The sequence below is a fragment of the Salmo salar genome, chromosome ssa20 (assembly GCF_905237065.1).
Source record: "Salmo salar chromosome ssa20, Ssal_v3.1, whole genome shotgun sequence".
NCBI lineage: Eukaryota > Metazoa > Chordata > Actinopteri > Salmoniformes > Salmonidae > Salmo > Salmo salar.
The window spans coordinates 24,350,274-24,358,978 of NC_059461.1; the positions used below are offsets into that span (position 1 = coordinate 24,350,274).

The 8,705-nt window shown below is 40.3% G+C and overlaps 1 non-coding gene across 1 annotated transcript; it reads right to left on the reverse strand.

Annotated features, from left to right (window-relative positions):
* Positions 1-5,659: 5,659 nt before the first annotated feature.
* On the reverse strand, positions 5,660-5,713 carry LOC123729351 (U7 small nuclear RNA). The gene has a single exon (XR_006761137.1). It is a non-coding gene; the product is annotated as a U7 small nuclear RNA (small nuclear RNA).
* Positions 5,714-8,705: the final 2,992 nt, after the last annotated feature.

Sequence of the window (8,705 nt, forward strand, 5' to 3'; positions counted from 1 at the left end):
TACATTATGGCCGTTCTCTTGCATTTCAAAGATGGTACAAAAAATACAAAAAAAATTTATTAATTAAATTAATTTCACATTTCCACAAACTTCAAAGTGTTTCCTTTCAAATGATATCAAAATATGCATATCCTTGCTTCAGGTCCTGAGCTACAGGGAGTTAGATTTGGGTATGTCATTTTAGGCAAAAATTGATAAAGGGTCTCATCCTTAATTAAAGATGCACTATGCAGAAACACTCCGACATTTCCTGGTGGGTGGGTTTAATTTGTGGAACGTTCCAACAGGAATCTGTTCCAAAAACTTTGTAAATAACAAGGTTGCCAACAAACAATGCAACCTTTCCTGGTTGCAAAAATTCTAATAGATCACCTAATTTCAGTTTGTTACAGAACAAGCAGTCATTGTGTAGTGAATCATTGTACCATCTAAACCGCTGTGAGATATATTTTCCATAACCAAAGATATAGTATATTCAGCTGTTTAAAGCTGGTGTACAAAACTGAAATGAAAAGATGGAAAAACTAAACTTGGGAAGCATAGAAATCGCACTCTACCACTTCTTAGACTTGCTTTCAATGGAAATGAAAGATCTATAACTGACATTTCTATGTGAATTTGGTCAGGTAACCCAAAAAGTTACATATTGTAGCTTTAAAGGGAAACAGTACAGAGGCAGAAATCAAAACAAACTACGTTTATTAAAGCTTAGAGGATTAGTTGCTTGTTTGACACAGATAAGTAACACACATTAACAAGAGTACACCAAAATGACTTAGATCTGTTACTTCCACTAGATAGCTTTCTACGTGCTTTCACGGAAATTCAGCTGACCAATTTCACAAAATGACCAAAAACAGTGACAAACAATACTGTACTTCTGATGGTAGAAAATAAACAGTTAACCACTGCATTTACATAAATATAAATGCAACATCTAAAGTGTTAGTCCCATGTTTCATGAGCTGAAATAAAATATCCCAGAAATGTTCCATATGCACAAAAAACGTATTTTGCTCAATTGCTGTGTACAAATTTGTTTACATCCCTGTTAGTGAGCATTTCTCCTTTGGCAAGATAATCATCCACCTGACAGGTGTGGCATATCAAGAAGCTGATTAAACAGCACGATCATTACACAGGTGCACCTTGTGCTGGGGACAATAAAAGGTGCAGTTTTGTCATACAACACAATGCCACAGATGTCTCAAGTTTTGAGACATCTGTGGCATAAGCCGCCTCCAACGTCATTTTAGAGAATTTGGCAGTACATCCAGCTGGCCTCACAACACGTGTAACCAAGCCCGCCCAGGACCTCAACATCTGGCTTCTTCACCTGTGAGACCAGCCACCCGGACAGCTGATGAAACTAAGGAGTATTTCTGTGTGCAATAAAGCCCTTTTGTGGTGAAAAGCTCATTCTGATTGGCTGGGCCTGGCTCCCCAAGTGGGTGTGCCTGGCTCCCAAGTGGGTGGCCCACCCATGACTGCGCCCCTGCCCAGTCTTGTGAAATCCAGAAATACAAATGACTTTACTTAAAGACAGTCACCTTATTGGAGGACGGCGCTGCCAATAAACTGCTTGGACCTCAAACTAGAATAGTCTCTCCAAACAGGCTACGCAGACCAAACAGGCGACGCAGACCCGGTAGAGAGAGTGGTGAAACAGAGAAGACACTGCCTGTCCTGCTGACTTTTGATGCAGTCTTTACCCGACAAAGTCAAGTTAGGATGTGTCAGTTATCCCGTGAGAGATTTTGTCCCGATTTTGTCCTGCCAAGCTTAAAGTCATGTTCCCGCAGTGTGTAGGAGGGAGATTCCTAGATGTGAGAAGTGTGCAGGAGGGCATGAGACAAAGGAATGTGTAGTGTTGGTTGAAAAAGTTGTGTGTGTAAACTGTAGGGGTACCCCTGGTGCTGGAGATCAGAAGTGTCCGCTGAGAGAGAGGCAGGGTGATGTCGCCAGGATTAGAGTAGTATAGAAGGTGTCATATGCTGAGGCAGTGAAGAGAGTTGTAGAAGAAGATAGGTACAGGGTGAGGGATCCTAAGAGGATCCCTGTGAGTAGGCCGAGGCCAATGGAGCGTGATAGGAATAACATGTACTACAGTAAGGTTGGTTTCTTAGCATTCATAGCCATGGTTATCAACTGTACCGCAGAAATAGAATGTAAATCAAAGAAATAGATGTTGTTGTACCAGCTGCAGAGAGACGTACTTGAACGATAGTGTCCCGTCCTCCCAGGCTGCCGGCCTGGTGTAGGATCAGATAGAGCCAAGTAGTGGAATAGTGGTGAGGTTTTAATGGGTGTAGGGTTTGTTGGTAGGGCCATTTCTTCTGCCTTTTTCCCCCCTTTCTTTTTTCCATTCCCTTGTGTCACAAAGTGTAATGAATTCACACTCCAGAACAGTAGGTGGAAACACAGGGCTAGAAAAGAGAAATAGATTAATAGCGAGGCCGTCACCGGCCTCACACTCCACTACAGTAGGTGGTGTTGTACGCACCTTTCAGTTAGTTGCGATCCACTAATACAAATTTAAAGAAGAAGATGAAGCGGGCGCCTCCTTTCAATACAAGTCCATCACCCAGACAGAGCTGAGTAGTTGAGTACGAGAAACAACTGTCACAAACAACAACCAGTATGGGTCATTCAAATGTGAGTACAAGCCTTTTATAATATAAAAGAGGATAAGAAGAGGACTCTCTCACCATTGTTTGTTTTGTATAGTTAATATCGGCTGTGAAATACTAACGGCCAGGGGCGCCATTTTAGAAGTGGGGGAGGGGCATACTTTTTTTTCATTTTATTATCATTATTATTTTTCCTCTTATTTTTCCTCTTCCTTTATTATTATTCTATTTCCTCTCCCTGTCACTCACTCCCTCACTCACCAGTCACAAATACAGTCAAGAATATTAGAATACTATTTTACGATTCTCAAGCATTCTGTTCCTCCTCCTTACTCCTTTCACTGTCAATCCTTCACCTAAACAATTCTCATGAGACAACATATGCTTTTAAGATTATTCATAACTTATTCATAATTCACAGATGAGAAAGCAGCCACATTCTGTGCTCTTCAGTGATATATGATTACAGAGTTCAGTTTGACATTCTTTTTCAAGAGTCCCAGAAATAGAAATCTTTATACATTTTTGGGATTGTTTTTCTTATCACTTATCCTGTTGGGGCCACTATGGATACTTACCAAATTAGCCTGATCTGCATTGCCCTGTAAACAGTTTGCTGAGATGAAGACGTTTTGTATGGACTGTCAAGGATAGTTATGGCAAGTGTGTGTATGTTAAATGACAAGGTTATGTGGATATTTTGAAACCAAGTAAAGTGATGAAACAAAACCACACTGTCTGTTTTCCTTTTTGAAGCAGGTACCCAGCATGAGAAATACGTAAACGCACGAGGAATGGGATGTAGGAGGCCTGCACTAGCCCACCCATCCTTAAGTCTGAAACATCAGGGATCCTCCAGTCACAGGCCTTAATCTCAAATGTTAATGAATTCTCAATAATATCTCCTGTGGTAACATAGTAAAGTCACATTGGCCTGTGTGTAACCTAACTTCTGTGTAAGAAAAATAGAGGTACTGTATTTGAAGTGTATTCTCATTTGTCTTTGGCAATTGAAGAGGTCATAAAGCATCTCTGCCTCTTGAATTCTAATCCTGGTATTATACATGCAAAAACGTGTGACTGCATTGAAACATGGAAACAGTCACCTGGGGTCACACTCGCATATTGGCTCAGTCAATATTTACCAGGTAATCTGTCTTGCTGTTGAATTGTCCTAATGCCATATCTTTTTATGAGGCATTTCCTGATGCCCTTATGCCCTGGCTGCTCTGATGGCTTTAGTAGCTTGGGAAAGAGTGTGTCCAATAGATAGTTTATGATGAATGGAACACAGGGACATTTGTAAGAGAACCTTTGCTTTCCTTCCATCTGCCACAGAAATCATTTTCAGAGATCACACTCATCTCAAGACTGCGGTAGCAGAAAGACTCATCTACGTCTCCCCAAACACGAAATCTTAATAAACCTAATCTATTAGTCACAATTGTCTTGTCTCTTTGTGTTGTTGTATTGTTGGGGGTAATGACAGTTGAAATGAGCTGTTCTAGAAAGCTGCAGCTGCCACTTGATGAGTCTCATTTCCCCACAGGGGTGGCATTTGACTGTGAAAGCAGGTCTTGGCCTTCATTTATGGATCTCCACAGGTAAGAATGACTGAGCCATCCAATGATCACCCACCTCCTGCAAAAATGAGACTGAATATGGAAAGAAAGAAAAGTGGTAACTTTCTCTTATGCCATTTTCACAGCCTACATTCTCACGTCTATAACGATGTACATTATTGTAATTTTACTAATGAATACCAAGTAAGAAACAACACAGTGGCTCAAGTGACAAGGCTCATATGACATTTTTTTATGACATTTATCCCCACCCCAAACCCAGCAACCACTGTGCCATAGCATCTCACCACTATGTCTATATAGATCTGCTATTTTCTCACCTGTATTCTATTTTCTAATTTAACTGGTAGATTAAACCATGCATTATTTACCACGCTTTTTGCCAAGAGGTCCTAAAATGAACATCAGAGCCGTGCAACCCTGTTGATTAATTTATGTGGTGCTGTTGTCTATTGGTGATGTTTCCAGCTCCTCTAGAACACCTGCTGGTAACAGCAGTGGGTACCACCTGTGCTTTCAACACACATATTTGTATACTGCTAATGTCTCCATCTACAAGGGAAAGAAAGTTTGCAGTCAGCATAATGAAAAATAATACATGAAGCTAGTAAATAAAAAGAAACAGGTGAATTACGACTCTTATCATAATGTGATCTAATCGTATTGGTAAAGCGCAGTGTCCATGGTTGCCTTTATATTTAAGCTGTGGCCTCTCCATCTGACCTTTCCCTCTCTTTGATCATGAGAGTAAGACTGAGAGATAGACCTTGGAATGTAGCTGTGGTTGCCTAGTTACTGCTTCCACAAGGCTTCCAGTGGGTTGCCTTGTTGCCTCCTCTCTCATTGGACCCTTTGACAGAAAAGCTAGTCCAGTGATGACAGTGATCTGTGTACCTCCACTGTTCTACCACATATCTCTCTCTCTGTTGAGCTTGAAGACTTGACAAAAGGTATCAGGACTAGAAGCATCATGCTGCTCATCCTCCCGCAATGTTATCAATTTAGGATAGAACATTTACAAGATTGCTTGTTTTACAAGTGATTAATTGCAAGTTGTTAGATCTGGCCCAAAATGAAAAATATATAGTATTCACTGTAGTATTTATTCACTGTGTTTTTGTTTTTTTTAAACACTACAATGAATACTGTAATATGTAAAGTAGTGTTTACAGTTAACTATAGTAAAATAAATGTAGTCATATGTGGCTCAGTTGGTAGAGCATTGCACTTGCAACACCAGGGTTGTGGGTTTGATTCCCATGGTGGACCAGCATGAACAAATATGAAAATAAATGTATGCACTCCCTACTGAAAGTTACTCTGGATAAGAGTAACTAAATAACTCAAATGTAAAAATATATACTGTAGTAATTCAAGTAGTGTTTTTGTGGACTGTAGGGTTTTGCAGATGTGCCTGTATTATTTACTATAGTGTTTCTGGTTTATGGAGGCTTTCTCCTTGAGGAAACCTACTGGAGAAATACTACAAGAGTAAAATTGTCCATAAATCTGTAGGTAGGTACAGTCATGGCCAAAAATATTAGCACCCTTGCACTTTTTTCAAGTAACTCACAATTTTCGCAAAAAATAAGTTGAAATTGACCAAAGTACACTACATGACCAAAGGTATGTGGACACCTGCTCATTGAACATCTCATTCCAAAATCATGGAAATTAATATGGAGTTGGTTCCCCCAATAACAGCCTCAATTCTTCAGGGAAGGCTTTCTACTAGATGTTGGAACGTTGCTGCAGGGACTTGCTACCATTCAGCACCATTCCTCCTCCACAAACTTTACAGTTGGCACTGTGCATTGGGGCAGGTAGCGTTCTCTTGGCATTCGCCAAATGCAGATTCGCATGGTGATCTTAGGCTTGTGTACGACTGCTCGGGCATGGAAACCCATTTCATGAAGCTCCCGACGAACAGTTATTGTGCTGATGTTGCTTCCAGAGGCTGTTTGGAACTTGGTAGTGAGTGTTGCAACCGAGGACAGATTATTTTTACGCGCTATGCGCTTCAGCACTCAGCAGGCCCATTCTGTGAGCTTGTGTGGCCTACCACTTTGCAGCTGAGCCGTTGTTGCTCCTAGACATTTCCACTTCACAATAACAGCACTTACAGTTGACTGGAGAAGCTCTAGCAGGGCAGAAATTTGAAGAACTGACTTGTTGGAAATGTGGCATCCTATGACGGTGCCACGATGAAAGTCACTGAGCTCTTCAGTAAGGCCATTCTACTGCCAATGTTTTATGGACATTGCATGGCTGTCTGCTCGATTTTAAACACCTGTCAGAAACAGGTGTGACTGAAATAGCCAAATCCAATCATTTGAAGGGGTGTCCACATACTGTGTGTGTGTGTGTGTGTGTGTGTGTGTGTGTGTGTGTGTGTGTGTGTGTGTGTGTGTATATATATATATATATATATATATATATATATATATATATATATATATATATATATATATATATATATATATACATATATATATATATATATATATTACACATTCACTATATATATTATTTCACTGTTAATATTAGAAACTTTGTTTTTGATCCAGAACTTAAATATATTAATTTAAAATCAGTAAATAAACAGAAATGGCATTGACAAAATTATTGACACCCTAGACTTAATATTCGGTAGTACAGCCTTTGGTCAAAATAACTGCAATCAAGCTCTTCCTATAGCCATCAATGAGCTTCCTGCACCTCTGGACTGGCAGTTTGGCCCACTCCTCTTGTGCAAACTGCTCCAGTTTTTTCCATATTTGAAGGGTGCTTTCTCCCAACTGCGGTTTTCAGATCTCTCCACAAGTTTTAAATGGGATTTAGATATGGACTCATTGCTGGCCACTTCAGTAAAGTCCAGTGTTTTGTCTTGAACCATTCCTGTGTGCTTTTTGAAGTGTGTTTGGGGTCATTGTCCTGCTGGAAGACCCATGACCTTCGACAGAGACGAAGCTTTCTGACACTGGGTTCGACATTGTGCTCCAAAAAGCCTTGGTATTATCCTGATTTCATGATGCCATGCACACGTTCAAAGCACCCAGTGCCAGAGGCAGCAAAGCAACCCCAAATATCACTTAACCTCCATGTTTGACTGTAGGGAAGGTGTTCTTTTCTTTAAAGGCTTAATTTAGTTCTGTAAACAGATGTTTTACCAAAAAGCTATAATTTGGTCTCATCTGTCCACAGGACATTCTCCAAGAAGGATTTTGGAATGTTCAGGTGTGTTTTGGCAAATTGCAATCGGGCTTTCTTATGTATCTCTCTCAGCAGTGAGGTCCTCCTGGGTCTCCTACCATATAACCCCCTTTTATTGAGTTGGCGACGGATAGTGTGAGTTGAAACTGTCGTACCTTGTGTCTGAAGGTCAGCTTGAATCTGTGTGGCAGATGATCAAGGTGCTTTTTCCACCATTCTAACAATCCTTCGCTGCAATCTTCTATCAAGTGTTCTCTTGCGGCCACGTCCAGGGAGGTTGGCTACAGTGGCATGGGCCTTAAACTTCTTGATAACATTACGAATGGTAGAAACAGGAACATCAAGGTCTCTGGAGATTGACTTGTAGCCTTTAGATTGTCCATGCTTGGCTACAATCTTGTGTCTGACCTCCTCAGATAATACTCTGGGTTTCTTTCTTTTCTCCATGCTCATTGCAGTACACAAAACAGGAGAATGAGTCCTTTTCTCTATTCAAACTGGTTGAATGAGTGATTTTCATATTGCAGGCACCTGCAACCACCACACGTGAGTTCAATTCCAAAGTAAAGGACAATCAGCTGCTTGAAATCTAATTATTTTTAACTACTTCTAGAAAGGTGCTGATAATATTGTCTAGGCCATTTTAGGATTTCTGTGTGGAATAAGCTAAGATTTAGTAAATTACTCCGATTTTTTTTTGTTTTGTTCAGCTGCAAACCAAAGACATACATATGTGTATACCAAATAATTTTTTAATTTGCAGTTTTCTGAAAGAAATGGTGCATTATTTGAAAAAAGGTCAAGGGTGACAATATTTTCGGCCACGACTGTAGGTAGGTAGGTACGACTGGGGTCTTCAGCGCTTCTGCTATTATCTATAATCTGTAGGGAACACAATATATGCTATATACTTGGCATGTAGGTTTCTTTTTCATGTGTGGCACAAATTGGGATATTGTGGAGGGGAATAGGCAGGGTATATTTGTCCCTTCAGAAATCACCTCTAACAGTGTCTGGTTGTTTCAAAGCTATACATTATCTCTAGGCCAAGGTTATTTTACAAACTGTGTTGCTAGTCTCATCTAGACTAGGTTACATCCTCCCACTGTAGATGGTGTTAAAACTGCATAATATACGTTAGACTGAGGAAAGCCCTTTGAGAAGAGAAGTCTCAGACAAGGGCATTTCTGCCTGTGTGAAAATCTGTTCTACAAGCTACTTTTAATCTGTCTGTCTGCATATTTCAAGACATGGCATATGAGGGTGCAGTGAGGTTGTT